Genomic DNA, 22,102 nt, shown 5'->3' with positions numbered 1-22,102 from the left:
TCCCAGATATTCAGCAAATTTGGCAAAAGGAGAGAGACAGAGGCAGGGGAAAGTAAAGTATCCCTTTCGTTATACCCCAACTTCAGCAGCAAGCCAATAGCAGAAGCGTGGCAGGGAAATTCCCAACACTTCTGTAGCCATCCGATTCATGCTGGGTGGAGCATAGTCAGCTTGCTCAGGGACTGCTCTATTCTGGAACTTCTCTGATGTCAGGCGATATTCCAAGTAGTGGAGACTCCCACACACTTCCTCACTGCCCCAGATCTCTGGTTGATTGAGCTCTTTGGTTCTGCAAGTGAACCAGCAGCAGTGAAGGTTTTCACCTCCCTCCATGTGTTGCTTATGACTTTGGACAGGTGACCACATTTGTGGCCTGAGTTCACCCTCTTTGAACCTGTGCTGTTTGAAACTCTGTTGCCTAGAGAAGCTATCCTTGGTAGGGGACTACCCCCCAGAACTGAGGAAGAGAAAGGGGCATGACAACCAGTCAGAACCAGGCGAAAGGGCAAAATACCCCCATTTGAGAAAATGGACTTGTGGGCCAGTGATCTTCATTAGCCCTGGCAATGGCTCTTAGAGCTATCAGTCCAGTCATCCTCCTTTCTGGGTTTCCTGCCAGCCAGTCTGCAAGTCCAATTAAGAAGGTGTCCCAACAGGCCACCACTGCTTTGTGGTTCTCATTTTGCTTTCTTTTTTTTTTTTTTTTAAAGATTTTATTGTTTATTTGAGAGAAAGAGCGAGCGAGCAAGAGAGCATGAGCTGGGGGAGAGGATGGAGAGGGAGAAGCAGACTCCTTACTGAGCCCAATGTAGAGCTCAGTCCTAGGACTCTGGGATCATGACCTGAACTGAAGGCAGAGGCTTAACCAACTGAGCCACCCAGGTGCCCCTGCACTTTCTTTTAAATTTGTTTTAGGGACAGTAGCTTCTCTAACTGGGGAGTGAGGCTGGTAGTAAAGAATGTTAAGGATGACAGTATAGATGGGCAAAGATCACCTGAGAAGATCAAGATGAGCAAGTGGCTGGATCAATGCCACCTGAAAAACCAACACATTCTTTGTTACAACATGGTCTGATGAGAAAAACCATGACCACTCTAAACAGCTTCTGAATTACAGTTTTTTTCAAGCTAAAGAGAAGTGGCATAATTATTTAAATGCAGTGCAATCCTATAGTAGGATACCCTACAGTCCAGTTTATAATGTAAAATGAGATATCTAGAGAATGGCTATCAGCTCCAATCCCTGACCTGGTCTTGGCTTATTAGGCTAACTTTTTTTATTTATTTATTTTTTCTTGGGGGTTGGGGCAACTTTGCCTTGGGAAGCAGAAATGCAGAGTGGAGTCTTCTTTTCCCCAGTGTTTCCCTTCCCTATCTCCCTGAAATCTGGAATCTGGCCAATAGAACAGGAGCCAACTAATCAAGATGTTCCTGGAATCATTACTGTTATCCTAGAAGCCCCAGTAGCCAAAGCTTCTAGAATCATCCCATTGGTATTTACCCTGGGGCAGCCAACTAGACCAGGTAGGACCAGGCTGCTCTTGGGACAGAGAAGATGTGGATATTGCAGCAGGACCTGGTGGCCGGCCGTGCAGGCTCCCTCAGGTCATGTCAGTCACCGTACAGTGATGCAGCTCCACTTTTACGGATTGAAATATTTAGACCTGCTTGTCATATTACTTTGGGAGTAGGGGGCAGTGGGTAAAGTCGATGGGGAAGCAGAGTGTTGGAAGTTTATTTTAATTTAATGTTATTTAATTCAGATTGGATATTTCAATATGATGCTCAAAAAAGATCCTCCTGCTGTCTAATTCATGTGGATTTTCCAGGGACCATACCAACCTGATTGTCTTTGTAGAACCACGAGCTTCACCTGTAACAAAGCCTAAGATGCCTCTCCCAAAGACTGGACAGCAAGTTCCTTACTGATGAGCCTAGATTTTACCTTTTTATCTCTCATGTAGAGAAGATTTTCATTTTGCCCCTTTTGTAGATGAATGCCACATGTTTTCATGTATGTGTTTAATCACCAATAATGCTGCAACGAAGTTGTTTTTAGGATCATCTTGGGACACCTGAGGAAACAGGGGCACAGGGAAGTGAAGATGCTTGTCTAAAGGAATGTAAGTGACAGAGCTGCAATTCAAACCTGAATTTGTCTGGCTCTAAAATCCAGGCTCTCCCACTCTGCATCATAAAGGTCCAGGTGATACAGTGGTTAGGCAGGTATGGAGTAGTTCATAATACTCTTTTTTTTCTTTTTTTTTTTTTTGGAGAGCAGTGAGGGACATAGATCTCCTTGAGAATTTCATGGAAAATGTTCCTCTGGGTGGGCAGAGAACTGGGAAATACCTCAACTTCACAATTTTGCATATTATTTCTGGGAGTCCATGGGGCCTCTGAAGCCCACCTGGGGATTAGTTAGACCTAGGGAAGTCTCAGGATCCCAGGTTAAGCTAATTAGGATCTTGGGAAGATTTATTAAAAGTAAAAAATTATTCATTAAACATTTTTAAAGAAAAACATTGGGTAATGGGGAGGCCATTTCCAGAAATTTCCTTCCAGCTCTTCAGGAAGAAAGAATAGGGATCAGGACAGGAAGAGGAGAGGAGATGAGTGAGAAGAGGAAACAGGATGAAAGGCATTAAGAAATTATCCAGCAAGCAGTAAAAGCAATTTGCATTGTGAATAATTAAGGCTGTTCAGACCCTACGGACTTGGTTGAAGCACTATTCACAAGCATTTTCTTTTCAGGTTAAAATTAATTGGAGTGTTGGTTTATTTATCTTTTCCCTTGGTGAACCAAATGACTCATCCTGATTTATAAACCTTCTACCTATCCACTCTCCATTAAGATCAGTGGAGGTGAGTGATTGACAATTTTATTGAGCTCCCTGGGGCCATTATTAGTAAGACACTCATGCTGGTGGCCAGATCAGTGGCTCTTAGAGACTTCTCTGGGCAGCAGAAGCTCCAGTTTCTATGAAAAGAAAAAGCAGGTAGCCTCATAAGGTCATTTATGTCTTCAGGTAGAATTTTTAAAAAGATTTTATTATCTATCTATCTATCATCTATCTATCTATCTATGTATTTATTTAAGATAAGAGAGAGAATGAGAGAGAAGGGGGAGGAGCATCAGGAGGGGCAGAGGGAGAGGGAGAGAATCTCAAGCAGAGTCTGCACTGAGCATGGAGTCTGACACGGAGCTCGATGACCCTGAGATCATGACCTGAGCCAAAATCAAGAGTCAGATGCTCAACAGACTAAGCCACCCAGGAGTCCCTGTCCTTAGGTAGACTTCTGGAAGGAAACTGGGATACATGGCTAAGTGGGTAGGGAGGGTTAGATCCAAGAGCTTGGGGATTTTTCTATTAAAAAACTAGATAGAATTTCAAACCCAAGAAGGATCCCTCTGATATAAGCTCTTATTCTTTGTGTTTGGGGAAGATCCCTTGAGACCACTTTATAAGCACAGGAGTGACCAGAATTCCTTCATAGGGCTTATCTCCTCTGCTAGACATTTTTAATCTCCTGAAGTTTCAGAAATAAATACGATGAAACATTTTTCCCAGCTTACCCCTGAGGAAGGTAGAGCATCCATCTCAGGCCCTGTTGGGCAGTCTTTGGAGATACTGGGCTCCCCGGTGATGTAGAGGCCCCAGAGCACATGGCTACTCCTCAGGCTCTAGATTCTGAGCACGCCAGGTATACTCTCAGCTCTGGTCCGGAGCAGTAGGGTGACCTTGAGCAAGTGCTTAAATTAAAGCACAGTTTTGGTGTCGAAGTACCTGCCATGTTTAGGGGATTAGAACAGTGCCTTCAGGGAGAGTTATTACAGTTATTTACATTCTGAGCTTCAGGTGTCCCACTTGTAGAATGGAGCTGAAAATATGGGGTTGTCATGAGGATAATGAGATAAAGCAGCGAGTGTACTTAAAAGAGTGTGAGGTAGATCATGCCTGTTCTGCCAGTGTTTGGCAGCAGTGGATCGTAGCTCCAATGACAGGAAACAGACCTGGGGGATCTTGGCAGTTCCCACATAGATTGGGGTTACTGAGAAACCTTATAGGGGTAGAAGCTTTAAAAATGCTGCTCTTTACCTGCCATATCCTATGTAGCTTCAGGTAGTGTCAACGTGTATAAGGCCCAGAACAACACACTTCGTGGTACCCAAGGTGCCAGGGAATTCCTAGAATTCCATTCCTGAGCTTATACTTCCTGGGTTTAGGATTTGTCCTTCTCCCATTCAAGCACAGTGAACCTGTGTGCATGTGCCTTTGTATATTAAGTTTCTGGTGCCAGCTTTACTGCTAATAGTGCTTCGAAGAAATGAATGTATTAGGCTCTTCTTAGACGAATTGCATCAAGATTGTCTTATGCTGATGGGAAGCGAAAAGAAATCAGGGCCTCTCTCTAGGCCTTGTGGGCTAAAAGGGTAAAATTAATTTATTAAGTATGTCTGTGAAGTAAAAGCTCTGGAGGCGTGACTCCAGGGCTGATTCAGGGGACGGCAGTGATACAGAGTACTGATTGTCCCGAGATGAGGTGAACCAGGCAAGTGGGCACTTTGAGTGCAGAGGATATGAAAGAGCTTGAGATGAAAAAAAATTTAATACCTTTTTTTAAAAAGGAAAAAGAAATAGTCTCATAAATGTTGAAAACTGACCCTACAGTAGAGAAAGGACCTTCTTGAAGTCATGGATATTTATGGGTGATTTGTGGGATTGCATGAAGTGGAATTGTTTCTGGGCTGAAGCAGTCCAACTGTGTGGTGGGGCTTAGACCCCCCTGCAGGGTCTCCTTCAGGGCTTCATGTGAAAATGCCCACAGGAGTCAGGCTGGAAGGAATGCAGCAAGGGGCAGTGGGGCCTGGGGGGACCTGTCTGTAGGCCAACTCTAATGAATTATACCCCAGTGGGAACATGGAGCAGGTCTTTCAGATCTTCTATTTATTCAAGTGATTCTGGAAATCCATGTTTTGTTTTAAGGTAACCCTTCTAATTAAAAAACAAAACAAAACATGTGGGTGGCCATTTTGCAACTTTTGGCTGTAGAAGAAGCCAAGGAGCTACCTACTTTGTATGTGCAAGGAGGCCAGAGGTGTCCTCTGGCAATGGGGCAAGCCCCCTCAGCTGTCAAGAGAGAAGGAGACTTTCTCTTGGGGACTCAGAGGGAAATACTCAGCTCCGCTAAGCCTTCTGCTCCCCCCTGACAATGGTGGTCCTAGAATTCCATTCCTGAGCTTATACTTCCTCATCTCTTCTAGGAAGCATCCTCTAGCTTCTTCTAGGAAGCATCTTCTAGCTCTCCTATGGGTTTGAAATATATATATTTAAAGCATTATGGAAATGACTATTATACATAGGGTAGAATCTGGGCAATTTTTTAAAAGATTTTATTTATTCATGAGGGACACACAGAGGCAGAGGCATAGGCAGGCTCTTCGTGGAAGCCCTATGTGGGACTTGATCCCAGGACCCCAGAATCACAACCTGAGCCAAAGGCAGATGTTCCACCACTGAGCCACTAAGTGTCCTGAATCTGGGCACATTTTTAAAGGCTTTAAACAATCTTTTAGTCTCCTGAAGTTCCTGCCCACCAAAGGTCCAAGGGGGTTGTGTATATATAGGTTGGTCCCACTTGAAAAGAAAAAAAAAAACTGAATTCAAAACAGAGACTGGGAATTGACTGCTCTCAGCACAAAAGGAGTTTTCTCATTATAAAAGATTCCGCTGCAAGCTTTCATCACAGTGTTCTGGTTGAATTTACAATAGGATTTAGTTTATAAATCAATTTGATCTACACATAATTTTCAGGAAAACATTTGCAGCACAAATTGAAGTGCACCTGCACTTCCTACCGTTTTTTTTTTTTCCCTTCAGTGTCTTTCATTTTCCATTTTTTTTCTGTCTGTGTCATCTTTAAGGATCTCTGCATTTTCAGTCTTGCAGTTCTTGGAGACTTCACAGCAAACTCACATATTGAGTCGAAGGTAGGGAGCTCAGGGGTGGTCCCCAAAACGTTTTCCACAAATGGATCATAATGCCCATTCCTTTAATAGGTACCAGTTGATGTTGGGAGGAAGTGATCACGAGATGGTGGGGGATGATAGGATGGATCTGGCATATACATCTCTGTAGCTGGTACAGGAAACAAATCGGGCTCATTGAAAAAGCCCATAACAAAGGCCTCTGCTCACGAGGTTTTCTCCTCTAATGTGGTGGAATGGGAGACATGGCTTAGAGTCCTGGCTCTGCTGCTCACTGACTTTCTGCCCATTTCCTTGTCTGTAAAATGGGAGCATTATGCTTCCCTTGAAAGACAATTGTTGACAACTAAATGAATGGTGTGTGCAAAGCCAGTATCCACCTTATGGTACTCATTTGGTAAATGCTAGTTCCTTTTTTTTTTTTTTTTTAATAAGTGAGTTCACAGTTAAAGAAATTCCTTCAAAGAAGTAATTCCTATTTAGAAGGCATGAGGAGGCTGATGCTTAGACCGTACAAAAGGTACCATATTCCATTTTCAGATACAAAAATTAAAACGGTATTTCAACATTTCCAAAAGCAAGAAGTGTCTTTAAAACTGATGGCTTCTTAAGGCTATAATTCACGAAGTTTGTTTCCCTTCTTGATGCTACAAAAAACAGTGGTCCATCTTAGAGATGACAACTTAAGTTCAATAAAATGGGGTCTTTATATTTTTGAAGGTGAGCCTGTCAGACATTACATGTGTAATATATAACTTCTTCCCCTATCTCTTTTTTCTTCTCTTCTTCCTTGCCTTCCTTCTCTGTCGTCTTCTATTGTTTTGTTCATATTAACAGCTTTATTGAGATGTATCTCATATACCTTAAAATTTACCAATTTAAATGGTTCAGTGGTTTTCAGTATAGTCACAGAATTGTGCAACCATCACCACAATCTGGCTCTAGAACACTTTCAAGTCCTCCAAGAGAAACTGTGTATCCATCATCACTCATCCCCACTTCCTGCCCTCAATCCTCACAACCCTAGGCAACCACTAATCTACTTTCTTTCTTATGGATTGGCCTATGATGGATATTTCACATAAACAGAATCTTAGAATACATGGCCTTTTGTGACTCACTTCTTTCACTTAGTATAATATTTCCAAGGTTCATCCATGTTGTACCATGTATTAGTATTCCACTCCAGATAATATTCCAGATAATATTCCACTGCATGGATATGCCAAAGTCTGTTTCTCCATTCATCTGTTGATGGACATTTAGGTTGATTCTACATTTTGTCAATTATGGGTAATATTTCTGTGAACATTTGTGTATAGGATTTTGTGTGGATGTATGCTTTTATTTCTTTTGAGTGCATACCTAGTAATGGAATTACGGGGTCACCTGATGTTTTCATCAGCATGGGCTGCCATAGCAAAATACCTTATACTGGGTGGCTTAACGCACATTTATTTCTGATATTTCTGGAGGCTGGGAAGTCCAAGATCAAGGTGCCAACATGGGCTTCTAGTGAGAGCCCTCTTTTTGGCTTGCAGACCTTCTCATGGCAAACTGTCTTGTGTCTGTTCTTATAAGGGCACTGATCCCATCATGACAACCCCACTTACATGACCTCATCGAAACCTAATTATCTCCCAAAGCCCCCATCCAAATACCATCAGCTTCCACATGGGAATTTTGGGGAATCGCAAGTCAGTCTGTGGTGTGCTCTCTGCTTAACATTCGAAATAACTTTTAGCTTCTTTTATTATGAACTCTGTTTTGTCCCCAGCTTTTATAGTGATCTTTATGAGTTTACTATGAGGTGGTGACTCCGCAGCTTGCAGATGCAAACACTGTGGCCATTCATCTATTCATTCAATGGAAACTTAATTATCTGATCAGTGCTGGAGGCTGTAAATCAGTGAGCCAGTAAACGTAATCAGGGGATGCTTATAATCTAGTAGGGGAGACAGGCAAAAAAAAAAAAAAGCAAATTAAAACAGATGAATATTAAAAGTCAATTTTAATCTGTAATCATGCTCTGAAGACAAGAGAGAACAACAGGCCAAAGATGGTGGTGGCTTGACTGAATGGGTGGTAAAGCAGAGGAGTTAATGAGAAAGATATTTTGGGTGGGTCTCACTGATGGGCTAGATGTAGAGTGAAGGAAAAGGAGGAATCATGGGACCTTGTAGGTGTTTCACTTGATTAACAACTTAAGGGTGCTGCCATTTACTGAGAAGGAAAGGGCTGCATTGGAGGGTAAGTTGTCTGTTGAGAAATTAGGATCTCATGGATGCGTTAAAATTGAGAAGTCTGTGAGACATGGAATAGGAAGTTAGATGTGAGAGCCCAGAACTGGGAAGAAAGTCTGGGCTGGAGTTATACTTTCAGAAAATATAAAGATGAGTTTGAACTCATGGGAATGTATTGCATCACTTAGGAGAAAGAGAAGAATGTGGCTGGGGTTGGCGGGGGAGGTGGGGTGCGGGAGGGAGGAGCACCCCCCTGTAGAGGCTGGGTAAAGCAGGAACAACCTGGATGGGAAACAAAGAGCACATCACCTGCAGGGTTGGGATGGCGGGAGCCTGGGGAGGAGTGTGTTTTGGGGCGGATGAGATAGTCCACTGCCAAATGCACATCAGGGAGGCCAAGGGCCCAGAGTCCCGTGTGGAGTTTGCTACATGGGCATTGCTGGTGTCCTTGCTAAGTGCAGAATTAGCAAGTGAGGGGGGAGGTCAGAGGGAGGTAGACTGAGAGAAGGAGCTTTTCTGGAAATTTGGCTGGCTATGAAAATAAGAAGAGTCAAATGTCTGAGTGGGATGTGAGATCAAGGAATGTTTTTGTTTTGTATAATAATGGGAGATGGCTGAGCAAGTGTTTATTTTGATGCCAGCACTCCAGTGGTGGGGGAGAGATGGCAAGAGCGCAGAGGCAGGCCAGAGCTGATAGAGCATCCATGGAGGGCATGCCCTTTTGGGGAATGAGGGAACCTGGCTCCTGGGAATGAGGAGGCACAGGGGGTGGAGGGGTGGGGGGTGCATACATGCAAACACAGGTTTGGAGGGCTGCGGGCAGGGAATATGGTCAAACTTGATCTGATCTCATGTAGTCTTCTTTCTAATGACAATATGAAGCGAGGCCGTGGGTGGAGCACGATGATGCACAGAAAGGCACGGGAGGCCAGAGAAGGGAAACTATGAAATAGTGGCCTTGGGGAATTGGAAAGCAAACCAATTGAAGAAAAGGAGCAGCTGGCCAGTTAGTGCTGAGTGTCAGTTTGCAGTGTGAGATCATGAATTTATAGTAAAAACAGTCATTTCAGTTGTGTGGTTTTATCCAGGGGTTTTAGCCCCACGGGGGCTGGTTGGAACAGAGGAAGAGTCCAGCCCATCTTGGGGAAGGGGCGGAGGGTGGTGATAATGCTGGGCTGGGGGAATCAGGCTGGACAGCCCAGTCATGAGGCAGGGCATGGAGCAAATGCCTGGCGGGGTGGTTGGCAATGTAGTTGACAATTTGGAGGTTTCCTGGAGGCTGAAGAAAGATGCCAGAGGGGAGCTCCTGAGCAGGTGAGCCCACAGAGTGAGAGGCTGTGGGTGAAGGACTGGGGATCTGAGGTGGCGACAGCGGGTGCTTTGTAGCTGCTGCTGCTGCTGCTGACCAGGTCCAGAGCATGACCATGGAGGTGGGTGGGGGGCGTGCAGAGGGGGTGTAGGTCATGGACGGTTAGCAGAGCAAGGAACCAAGAGTCCAGCATTCCCATGGTTCATCAATGTCGTAATTATAAAGATGATAGGAGCTGGAGAGGATGGGGAAGACTGTGAACTGGGAGCTGGGGCCCCATCCATGATCATTAGCTTCACTTCTAATTGAGTGTGGGGTTCTTATGTCCCGATTACAATTTTGAACTTAAAATTGACGTATGGGAATGAAAGTGTCAGAGATTCAAGTTGGTCCCTTGAAGCTTCTGCTTTATGTTCTTTTTAAAAATGTATTTATTCATTAGAGAGAGAGAGAGAGAATGGACAGGAGGGGCAGAGAGAGTGTGGAGCCTGATGCGGGGCTGAGATCAGGACCTGAGATCAGGACCTGAGTCAAAACCAAGAGTCAGGTGCAGAACTGACCGTGCCACCAAGGCGCCCCCATTCTTCTGCTTTGTTTTAAGGATGATTGTTTTGATGACCTGGTCCTTCAAGATGTGGGTGTCTCTGCTCTCACAAGTACTTTCTTCATGCTAGCTCTGCTGCAGCCTCAGATTAACACAGAGCATAGGCATGGAGGGTTAGATTAATGAGATGACGATGAATAAGAATTCCAAGCCTCGATACTGACAACTACTTTCCAGGTCTTCAACCTTAGCTGCATTTCCCACATGCAGGACTAAAGCTGTTCTTCCTCTTTGCAGGGTACCCTGCGAATTATACCACATTGTTACACATCATAATTGTATCATTGCACGTCATAACAATGGGATTTCAACAGTTATTATTGCACATTCTAATTATGTGATTACTCAGTCTTTCACCAAATTATGTAATTACATTTAATTATACCAATTGCACAAATAAACGATAGTCAACTACGAATTACTTAAAATAAAATCCAGAACTGTGCATACGTTGGCAATCGCCCTGAAAACAAGAATAGGAAACAAGAAAGGGGGAAGGCTTTATGGAACCAATTAGCAAGTGAAAGGAATGATGTGATCGGGGCAGATCTTTAAGGATCTTGGCAGGAGATCTGGAAGTTTCCTGTCATTTTTCTCTCCAACAGAGTGGTGGTAGGAATTGAGGTCGTTGAAGTCAAGAATACTGATGCACTGTTGTTATGTCTGGAAGAGGAGGTGCCCCTATTTCCTGAATAAAGAAGAGGAGAGAGAAAGAGTGAGCAAAGAGCAAGAGATACTGATGGGAGAGGGAGGGAGAGAAGCTGAGAGGGAGAAGGAAGAAGAGGGGAGAGGGAGGAGCAAAGGGACAGCCAGGAGAGGGGAGAAAGAGAACAAGTTAGACATTTAGTAATTAAAAATAGTACAGTATTGGTGTACCTGGGTGGTGCAGTCGTTAGTTAAGCATCCAACTCTCTTCAGCTCAGGTTGTGATTGCAGGGTCATGGGATGGAATCCACACTGGGTGTGGAGCCTGCTTGAGATCCTCTCTTTTTCTGCCCCTCCTGCTCGTGCTGTCTCTTTCTCTCTCTCTCAAAAGAAAAATATAGTATCACTTAAGGTGGAGCATAGAATCAGTGCTAAGAGAATTCATATTTATTATTTAAACTTTAGTCCTTGGGATCCCTGGGTGGTGCAGCGGTTTAGCACCTGCCTTTGGCCCAGGGCGCGATCCTGGAGACCCGGGATCGAATCCCACATCAGGCTCCCAGTGCATGGAGCCTGCTTCTCCCTCTGCCTATGTCTCTGCCTCTCTCTGTGTGTGTGTGTGACTATCATAAATAAATAAAAATTAAAAAAAAAACTTTAAAAAATTAAATTCTTTAAGAAAAAATAAAAAAATAAACTTTAGTCCTTATCTGACCCACTCTGATTTTTTTCTGTCCATTACCCTTAGTTTAGTTCCCCAAACTCCTTCTGAGGTTGTTACCTGAAGCTAGAACTTTAGGACTGACCATCTGTCACATTCGAGACTACATTTGTGAGACCAAAACATAATAGGAGAGAAACTCACTATTCGGAGCAGCAAATAAGTACCATCCTCGTCATGGTTCCTCATGCACATTGCCCTTGGTTGGAGGGTAATTGGAGTGCCTACAAAAACTTGAGGTTGTATCACAGGGACCAGTTGTTTCTATGGAGATATCCCAGAGGGGTGGTCTTGTCTGGGAACAGGTTTTCTCTGACGCAGGTCACAGAGCCAGAGGAGAGACCAGTGGTTATTGCACCCCAATCAGTTTTCTCAGCTCGTCTATGCCTCGGAGAAGGGCTACCCTAGGGCTTCTGGAGAGGAGAGGCAGAGAGCACTCTGGGGAGGTGGGACCGTGCATGCATCTGGGAGAGTGGGCCCGCCGCATTTGCGCTCTTACAAAGAGATATAATTGGTAGGTGCCATTTAAGCGTATATATACTTAGGGAAAATTACCCACTGGGCTTGGCTGAGTAACCACTGAGCACCAGAATTGCTCAGCATCTGCCCCAGGATCCTACAGCAGTTGACAGGATGAGGATTACTTCAAAAGTACACATAATGGCTGGGGTGAGTACTTAACACAGCTATAAAAATAAGTCTCTATGCTATTGAGGGTCAGGTTGGAGGTTCAATGTACTTGGTTAGCTTTTTCCTGTACATTAAAAATGAACAAAGCGCACAGCCACAATAAACAAATGAGGAAAAGTGTGCTTTTAAATCTAAAGTGTAGGCAAATTGAATTTAAATAAAATATTTTTTTAAAAAGATTTATTTATTTATTTACTTATTTATTTATTTATGATAGACATAGAGAGAGAGAGAGAGAGAGAGAGAGAGAGGCAGAGACACAGGAGGAGGGAGAAGCAGGCTCCATGCCGGGAGCCCGACGTGGGACTCCAGGATCGCACCCTGGGCCAAAGGCAGGCGCTAAACCGTTGAGCTACCCAGGGATCCCCAATAAAATATTTTTTAAAAGCCCTTAATTATAATGCTAAAAAATAAAATAATAATTAAAGTAAAATAAAATAAGATATAATGAAGGCATGTTAATGCCTTCGCCGGTGAGTTTGTGGAAGCCTCTTTTGTGGAAGCCTCTGAGATGGAAGCTAAAGAACCTTAAATCTAAACAAGGGCACCTGTCCTGCGGTTTCTCCATAGCTCCCGGACTGTGTTTCATTTTTGCTCTGTTACACTGGACATTCATTCCTGCGTGGAGGGTCAATGCCTATTGTGGGGAACCCTGAGCTATGGGAGAGGGCACCTAAGGTAGGGTGGTGGAGTTATGTGGGGAATTTGGAACTAAGAGAGAAGAGTTGGGCTGGAGCTCTGTAGCCCAAATATCTCTTTCCTCATCTCCCCAAATCCACCAGATCAAGTAAGGTTAAGCCGATGCTTATCAGCAGGTTTGCAATGGCATTGCATCTCGCTCTCCACTTCCCTTGTCAGAAACTTGGAGCATGTAAAGCAGAAGATGTGCAGCCAGAGCTGTTTTCTAAATGAGAGTGAAAGAAGCATAAGCAGTTTACACAAACAAGTCAACTTGCTGAGCTGCTATAATCTGCATTCCAGGTTCTTAGCCCAGAGCTGGTCATCCCTGGCTTGCCCTTTTAAACAGAAATGCCAATGCAAAGATGGAAGTGGAACATACTGATGTATACAGGCATGAGCTGGAACTGGCATCAGTCCTACAGAGGTGCTTCCCCGTTTAAGCATCCATGGTATGCATGTAATCCTGGCTAGAAGAAGCTCAAGGAAAGAGAGTCTACAAAATGCACCTCATAAATGTACGGAGCACCACACAGCTTGAATGGTTACCAGCAAAGATGGGAGGGGAAGGCCGCCATGTGGCCAATGAAACAGCCATTCATTCAGTATTTATCAGATGGTCATGAGGTCAGGTGCTGGCTTAGATAGCTATTATTAAGGGATCCTGACTTCAGTTCTGGTTTGCTTTCTCTAGGCCCATAAGCGGTTTCTTAATTTATTGAGAACTTACTATGTGCAACGATAAGCCCTTTATAAACTTACCTTATTATTCTACTCAGTAGCTCTACTGTGTTTTTTAAACTTCAGAAAGTTTAAATAACTTGTCAAGGTCATATGGTTACTAACTGAGATCAGAATGTAAGCCCCTGGTCTGAATCCAGGGCACTTTTTCTTAACTCCAAAATTATACGTCCTGTTGTATGCCAATATATATGGAGTCTTGGACAATTTCCTCATTGTAGCACACTTGGAGTGTGGGAGATTTGCATAGGCGGGCTCAAATTTATTTAGGGGTATTCCTTTATTAATATACATAGTAAGAAGATCTTTGGATTAACACGGAACAGGCTGCCAGTTTCTTATTCAAACGACCTAGAAAAGCAATTGACAAGAAAATGTTCTGTTTTGCCTTCAAGTAAGATTGGAAGTATGTGGTAAATCAAAAGTTATATGTTAAACATCCTCCCAGGTGCATTTATTATAGAATATTAAGTTATCAAGAGACTCCTGTTGGAGAGAGAGATGAAAAATCCCTTGACGTGGGTACAGAAGCCATACATAGGTAGGGACTGACGTGGAAGCAACCTCGTGCTAATGATCATGGTCTGGCAAGAGAAACAGCATATGAATTCCTTGTTTGCTTTTGTTCCTTCCCTTGATCCTCCATTTGTTTTTAAATTCATTTAGCAAAGCTTCCTGAGTACCTACCATGCATGTCTCAGGCACCAGGTTAGGCTCTGGTGAAGCAATAAACAAGACACATAAGTTTTCTGCTTTCATGGAGCTTCCAGTAGAAATGGACAAAAATTGGGGGCTTTGGAGGAACAGAAAGAAGGGGAGTGTGGTTGGAGCTTGGTGGGCAAGAAAGAGAGCAATGTGCAGTAAAGGAGACTTCTTTAGAAGCAAAGGAGGCAGGTGCCTGGCTGGCTCAGCCGTTGAGTGTCTGCCTTTGGTTCAGGTCGTGATCCTGGGGGTCCTGGGATTGAGTCCCACATTGGGCTTCCCACAGCGCCCTCTCCCTCTACCTGTGTCTCTGTCTCTTCCCCTGCCAGTCTCTCTCTCTCTCTCTCTCTCTCTTTCTCTGTCTCTCATGAATAAATAAATAAATAAAATCTTTAAAAAAAAAAAAAGAAGCAAAAGAGGTCTAATTTGCAGGGAGACCTACCCAAGAGCAGACAGAAGCTTGGTCTGTGGCATTACTTTGAACAATGGCAGCAGCAGGTAGCAGTTAATGAGGCTTTACTAGGTGCCAGCAACCGCGTCTGAGCATTTGTCATATTTTAACTTATTTAAACATCACAACTCCGCTCCAGGAATTTTAAAACACCTCTACTAAGTTGAAAAACAATGAAGTCAATGTCAGGTTGATAATTCTAAGAACTCTAAGTATTCAGCAGGTTAGGACACAGCGACAATTTTAAATTATTTTTTTTCCAGTTTCAGTGATGATGTTGTTCTAATTTATTGCGTTAGCACCAATAGATAATTATTTAGCTGAGGAAAGGTATTTTATATTTGATGGGATTCTTGTTACGCTCTAATTTTAACTAGTGTTCTCCCTCCTTTTGGCGAAACTGGCTCCTTAGTAAATGGGTCCACCAAACGGCTTTGTCTTTTCTCTGTTCACACTATGGTATCATGTTGTTCATAGTTTCATCTGAGCAGAAGTGGTGTTTTGATGCCAACAAATTCGTTGCTACTCATAATAAACAAATATTATCATATCTTTGCTTCTCTACTATTAGTTAGCTCACACAGAACTGCAGATCATCTTTTTAGAATTGCTTACACCGAGCATGGTGTTTCAGAAGCTCGTGGCAACTTAGAAAATTATTACAATTTCATACCATTTTAGAAAATAATGCTGATTTTTTTTAATCCACTTAATATTTAGGGAGAATGATGACTAGAAGGAGCTGTCCATCAAAATATGTGCTGATTTGAGAGGACAAATTAAAGGAAAGTCAGTGTTAGCTGATTTAAATGCCTGGTTCAGAGATGATCTCAAATAGAACCTTCATCACATGTACAGCATGGGGTAAAAACTGTGCTAGGACCCATCTTCGCTGATGTAAGATTGCATTAAACATTACTGTAGCTTTTGAAAGTTAGAATATATTATTTTCAGATTACTTGAACAATGGAGCATGTTGATTCCTAAACAGTAAGATTAGTCTGTTGGTAAGCAGAATTTTTAGGTTCAGATGTTCATCTCAACTCCTGCCCCCTGTGTTTTTATGAGGACCCTTTAATTTGTTTCTTTCCATTGTTACTTCAACAGTTGATTTTTCGGGTTGTTTCCTGGAGAAGTAGACCAGCAGGAGAGAGCTGAGTTTACTTCCTAACATCTGACTGGCAGAAATCTCTAGAGTTTTAGTTTATGCTGCTACTATGCTTCATGTCGTGTTGGGACCAAGCTTTCTGATCTATAGCACAAACATCTACCATTTGAAGAAAAGAGAGATGAATGGAGACTAATCATCTGAATCATCATCTACATCCTCATATAAAGAAAAAAAGATAACACATCCATTAGTTTAAGAGAAATGAATTTTAATTGGCTTTAAGCATTTATTTTTGTGATGTCTAATGACACAGAGAAATCAAATGCCCTAGTGGGAATTTTTCTCTTACATGATTCAAAATCTCTCACAACCCTCTAGGGGCTTTGGCTTTTCACGGCTTATAGATCAGCTGGTTTCACTGAGTGGTGAATCTTGCTATCTCCAAGACCATCCCCATTTAAGGCTTCGAATCTTCTCCTGGGTGAGAATCACATCTAGGTGAGATAACCTGTAACTGTCCTGGGACACAGGAGGTGTCTGTATATCAGTCCATTGAAGACACTGCACCCTTTAAGGATTGTAGGATTATTGTAGCTGATATAATTGTCATACGATTTAAGTTTTCAATCCATACAGGATCTTGGGGCCATTTAAAGTCATGTCAGAAGATGGGATTTCTCTAGTAGGCTTGGCACCTCCTCTTGATGCTGTGGATTAGTAGTCAGTTTTCCCCGGATCCTTCCATTTCTTCTCTCCATCCTTGTATTTTACTTCTCTTCCCTAAACATCTGTTGAGGACCTCTTGCACAGACATGGTGTTAATGGAAACACAGACATAACAAACAAAGCCTGTCCCGTTAGGGAGCTCACACTCTAGCCAGGATGAGAAGGGGGTGAACAAACAGATAAATGACAACTGCATGAATGATAGGTACCACAAGAGAAGCACTCATAAAGAGAGGGAAAACCCAGGAAAGGGCTTAGTTACCTCCAGGTGAAGGGAGGATCAGGGAAGTCTTCCTGGAGGCAGTGACTACTGATCTGAGTGTTCAAAGGTGGATGAAGAGGAGTTTTCAAGGGAATAGCATGGATGTGAACCAGGAGAGTGAGTTCAGCAGTCTGTTCTTCCTTAGCTGGTGTTCATTCTTACAGATGCCAGTGAGTCATTCTGTGAGTCTCTGTCTTCTCCTGGTTAAGAAATTCCTAAAAGAATTATTGCAGTTAGGATAGGATCCTTGTGCATAGTAGGATTTTCCCAGCTCTTTGGGGAAGAGGTTTGATAACTCATGCGTTTCCAGGGCAAGCTGATCTACTTGTTTATCCTTTAAACAGCTTGAGAAAGGCGGAGGTTCCTGACTCCTTATAAACCCAAACCACTGCAGGTAATAACAGTGTTAGGTTAACAGCAGTGCCACATCTTCTATTTCAGGAAGGATTGAAGTGGCTCTTCCCGGGTTTTCATTTATGAGGCTTCAGTTTCAGGAGATTTTATTCTTTGCACATTTCTCCAATTTTCTTTTGTTCCTAGTAGAGGAAGCTTCTCGGAAAGATAAAGCAGTGGACATGTTCCTTATGAAGTCTTTGGCATTCTAAGGATCCAGCTTTACTGCTTCATTTTGATCTTGACTTTATTTCAATAGAATTGCCATGAACAAGCATTATCGTAGTAGGTAGAGTGGATGGCTAACTGTTGGGTGATTTGGGCGTGCTGCAAAGACCCCTATACCCCAAATATCTCTTTCTTACTTGTGACTTATCTGAAAATCTGTAATTATAAATTCGTTCTTGAAGTCTTTTTGGTTGTCTTTAAAAATCTGAGTAATTTTTAGTATCCCCTTGTACCTTAACTAAGCTGGTATCAGTTATGGGCTCCTTAAGTAAGGCCAGCGCTGAGCTCGAGGAAAGGAAAGAAGTGGAAAAATCAAGATAAAGAGTAGCTTTGTCTGGGACCAGCTTTATGTTACATGATTATTATAACATCAGTAGCATTATTCAATACAGCTTGTTACCTGACATCTGCTTATGTGAATGAATTCTATGGGTGAATTCTAGGAGCTTCCTTATCACATTAATGACCTATACTTATTGACAGTTCATTCTATCTTGAGAGATTGTCTATGATAATTTGCAAAGTTAATAAACGACATCTCTGCTTCAATTAGTGTTCCTCTGAGAAGGGAGGAAGAGAGTTAATATTGATTGATACTTCCAGTCTACCTTATGCCTCTTTTATATCTTTTTTGGATTGGACATGGTACTGTGCGTGTAACGTGCCAAATAAATATTTTTTAAAGAAATCCGTTCATATATTTTTTGGAGGCTCGTAATCACCACTGATGGGCTACTAACCTGACACCTGACTAAAGTAACACCAAGCAGGCAAAGTAACTGATTGTTTTGTTTTTATAACTTTATTTTGAAATGGTTTAAGGTTCTCAAGAAGTTGCAGAAACAATGCAGAGTTTCTGCGTACCCTTATTCCAACATACAGTAGCATGCTACATAGCCACAGCACATTGTCGAAACCAGGAAATTGACTTCACCACAACACTGTACTCAGGTGTGGACCTTTTTTAGGGTTTTGCCCATTTTTAGAAGCCCCCTATTTTCTGTATTGTTTGAGGACATCCTATCATTTGGGATTTATCATTTTCCTTCCCGATCAGAAGATAGTTATCTCCCATCAGCGCTAAGAAACTCCCTTGTGAAAAACTAATTTTTTAGAAGAGAAATGAACAAATGGAAAAACATACCCCCGAATTTACACAAGGTCACATTGAATCAATTTTTAAAATGGCATTAATTTCAGAATGACTTAGACCGAGGTTTAAAATCCACTAAAAACCAACTGTTATTCAGCAAACTACTTGTAAATACTGTATGTGTGGGTTTTTTTAAAAAAATCATGTTTTCTTTTTTTAGCTTCTCCAAATACAAGCATCCTCCAGAGCCTTGGTCAGTTCTGTTGATCACACTGTAAATGTGCTACCTACTGAAAAAGTTACTCTCACTCTGATGCTCATCTGAAATCGCACCCAGATGCATACATACGGAGGTGCACACAGTCATCCCTGTTCTTGGCAGAAGCCCAGACCTTGAAAGGAGCAGGTGAAGCAGATCAACTTCCTGAGTCGCTAGGAAAGACGGCGGGGACGTGAACAGGCACCCTGAGCTCTTGCAAATTCCCATTCGGTTTCTGTCTGATAGACAACAGGGAGAGTAATGGGGCAGAGGTGATGACTCCCTGATGCTGCTTGATGCTGTCACCATTTTGTGGAGTTGGGTGTGTGTATGTTTTTTTACCTACTGGGGCGGCAGTAGGGGGAGAACAGCTTGTGTTGGGTAATCATCTTTTTACTCAGCTGGGAGAGAAAAGGAGAGGCATTAGGTAGCTGAGAAACATTCACCCTCTTCCCAGACAAGACATACTTACTCCTTCCTCCGTTCTTCAGAGGCAACAGACCCCTAGGTGGGACCTTTTATCTTAGCTTTAGTTAAGACCTATTACAGTCTTCTTTGGAATCTGTCCCTGCGGCAGCAGCTGCCCCACAAAGATGCCTTCCTGCTGAGCTGCCCATTTCCTTGAGTGTCTGCTAATTACGCAGCAGCAGTCACTTTAGACGGTCCCAGTCGGGCCTTCTGCCTTGAGTTCAGCTCATCATGTTTTCTCCTTCTCAAGTCCCCAGTGCAGAGGGCTCACGTCCCCCCAGGTCAGCATTTGTACTCTGGTCCTGGCTTCCAACTGGAATGCACTTGGAACAAATGAGAACCCACCAAGGAAGTAGGGCCACAGGGTCACAACAGTATACAAGCAGACCAGTTCTGTGTCTGCCTCATCGGCTGAGGGTACAACGTCCCACCACATTTGTCCTTGAAAGTTGGGCTAACAAAGCACCACACTTAATAACTTCTAAAGGGAGAGCACATGCTCACACATGGCTCTCTCCCTCTTGCTGTCTTGACTCCAACTGAAAGAAAGCCGCACCCCTCAACCCTCATGTTCTCAGCAGCCGTCTGAGATCTGAGGGAATTTAGGTCTCTAAAGAAAGACTGGATCATGATGCTCCTAGAAGCCTAGATGCACAAAGGGTTTGATAGAACATTTAGAAGACAGTGGGGTAGGATGCGTGGTGGTATCGCTAACCAAGGTCTTTAGACAATGAGCAGAGGAGGTGAAGGCAGAAGAGATGTTAGCTGTAACTCTTGCCTAGGTGTGCTCACATGTAATTTGTCTAGAATCTTTGACAAGGGTCTAGGATGTTCACGTGCCTTCCTGCATTCAAGGTACTGAAATCCGTCCAGTGTATATAGATTTGAAGCCTAATTCAGAGACTGCTCTCCAAAGAAGCTGAGAGAATGGCTTCTTAATAGGGTAGGTCCTTTCCAAAAATGAAGAGACACATGCCCTGTGACACAGACTGTAATGGCGGGGAGGGCCACAGAAGGAGACGTAGCCACGTGGTTAGGTGCCTGCCATAGTAAGACTGGGGGTAAAACCCCTTTCCCTCAGGACACCTGATAGCATCCTCCCCTGAAGAAGGGGCATTTTCCAGGATCTTAGGATGCTTTGCACTGCAGCAACAGTTTTTATCTTATTATCTCCATAGGTGACCTTTATTCCTTTGGAATTTAATTTGACTAATTAACCTCTTTGCCCCCGCCCCCATGTGCTCCTGCTTCTGATTCCTTCTCCGCATCATTACCGGGGTTGACTTCCTATGAAAGGTCATGGCCTTATTCTCCTGCATTTAAGCTTCTGTAGGATAAGATGAAGCCTAGACATGCTACCACCAAGGTACATTTGCAGTCTCTGTCTGACCCCATTTCTTGCTGATCCTACAGTCTACTTAGTCTCCCGTCATATGGAGGCCCCTCCCTCCATTCCCAGGATGCACTGTGTGCTCTCTTGCCTCCACGTTTCTGCCCACACTTATCCCTCTGCTTCAGTATATTATCCTGCCTTCTGTCTCTGACAGATTTTACTCATGACTCATAATCCACCTCAAAAGTTTGGCAGAGGCCACCTTTTCCAGAGCCCTTGGTTTCTTATCTGTATTTGACTACTAATGATCGTAATAGCTAAAATGACACAGCATTCTCCATGTGCCAGCGACTAACAGAACAGTTAGCATTGACTAACTCATTTATTCCTCTCAACAATCTGAGGAGGTGGATATTCTTTGCATTTTATACACGAGGAGGCTGAGGTCCAGAGAGATTAAACAACATGCCTACGGTTCTTCGGTAGATTTTTGAAGCAACGCACTGTTGCATATATATGCTTCCAGAAATTAAAATCTAGGTAGGCTCTTCTACTACATGGAAAAGGACTGAAGAACAGGAACCATGTTTGATTGAATTTTGTGTCCCCCAAACTAGCATAGTGCCTATCTCAAAAGAACCTTGGAGAAATTTATTGAATGAATGTATGGACTATTATAGTCTTGTTTCAAACGATAATCTTTTTGAAAACATGTCATTCAACTTAAGCCTATAGGTTTTTAAGCAGAGAGAATGAGTTGTGACCAAGTGGAAACAGCTGCACCTTCAGGCGCGGGGAGGCTGGTGCAGGGAGCAGCCCTGTACTCCTTCCCTACCTGCATCCATTCACATGTTGCAGTGGTGCTCGAGTCTTGATGGATGGTCAGCTCTCAGGGAGCATGTGAGGCCGAGACAGCACCCTGCTCCTTCACGAGGAGCCTATGTCCCCCCCAATCCCCACCCTGGGGCTGTGATCATACCTATAGAGGAGAAGACTGAGCTCCAGGAGCCATTTTGAGATGAGTGCCTGTTTTCCTCCCACTATTTCCAATCAGAACCAGGGGGGAAAATTGTCACTTAGGGCTAGACCACACCATCCTCTGCATTGTGTTCAACGTGTCAGAGATCACAAGAGACAAAGGGGGAGGAGAAAGGAAAGCAGATGTGAAGGAGGCAGTTCCCAGGAAGGCAGTTCTCAGATACCCCATGTGGCCTTGACATCAGAGGGGCACTTGATGGGCTCCTGCTGAATCGGTACTATTTTTCTTTGTTTAGGAAAAACTTTAATTTTTTTTTTTTCTGATCAATGTTGATAAAAGGTGTGTTTGGGGAGTCTTACCTGTAACTAAGGTTTTGTGAAATGGTTAAGGTATGTGTGGAAGAACTCACTTCTGACCAGCCATCCATGCTGGCATGAAGAAAAGATGGCACCCCTTGGGAGTGCGTTTAAATTAAGG

The 22,102-nt window shown here is 43.2% G+C and overlaps 1 protein-coding gene and 1 long non-coding RNA gene across 22 annotated transcripts in view; both read left to right on the top strand.

Annotated features, from left to right (window-relative positions):
• The window catches only part of KCNMA1 (potassium calcium-activated channel subfamily M alpha 1), a 718,149-nt gene that overhangs the window by 384,646 nt on the left and 311,401 nt on the right, over positions 1–22,102 (top strand). The gene's annotated exons all lie outside the window — the stretch shown is intronic.
• On the top strand, positions 2,064–21,296 carry LOC140632068 (uncharacterized). Its single transcript, XR_012029579.1, has 3 exons — positions 2,064–2,226; positions 2,755–2,865; positions 18,807–21,296. It is a non-coding gene; the product is annotated as an uncharacterized lncRNA (long non-coding RNA).

This window comes from Canis lupus, chromosome 4 (genome assembly GCF_048164855.1).
Source record: "Canis lupus baileyi chromosome 4, mCanLup2.hap1, whole genome shotgun sequence".
NCBI lineage: Eukaryota > Metazoa > Chordata > Mammalia > Carnivora > Canidae > Canis > Canis lupus.
This window is presented reverse-complemented; position numbering and strand designations above follow the sequence as displayed.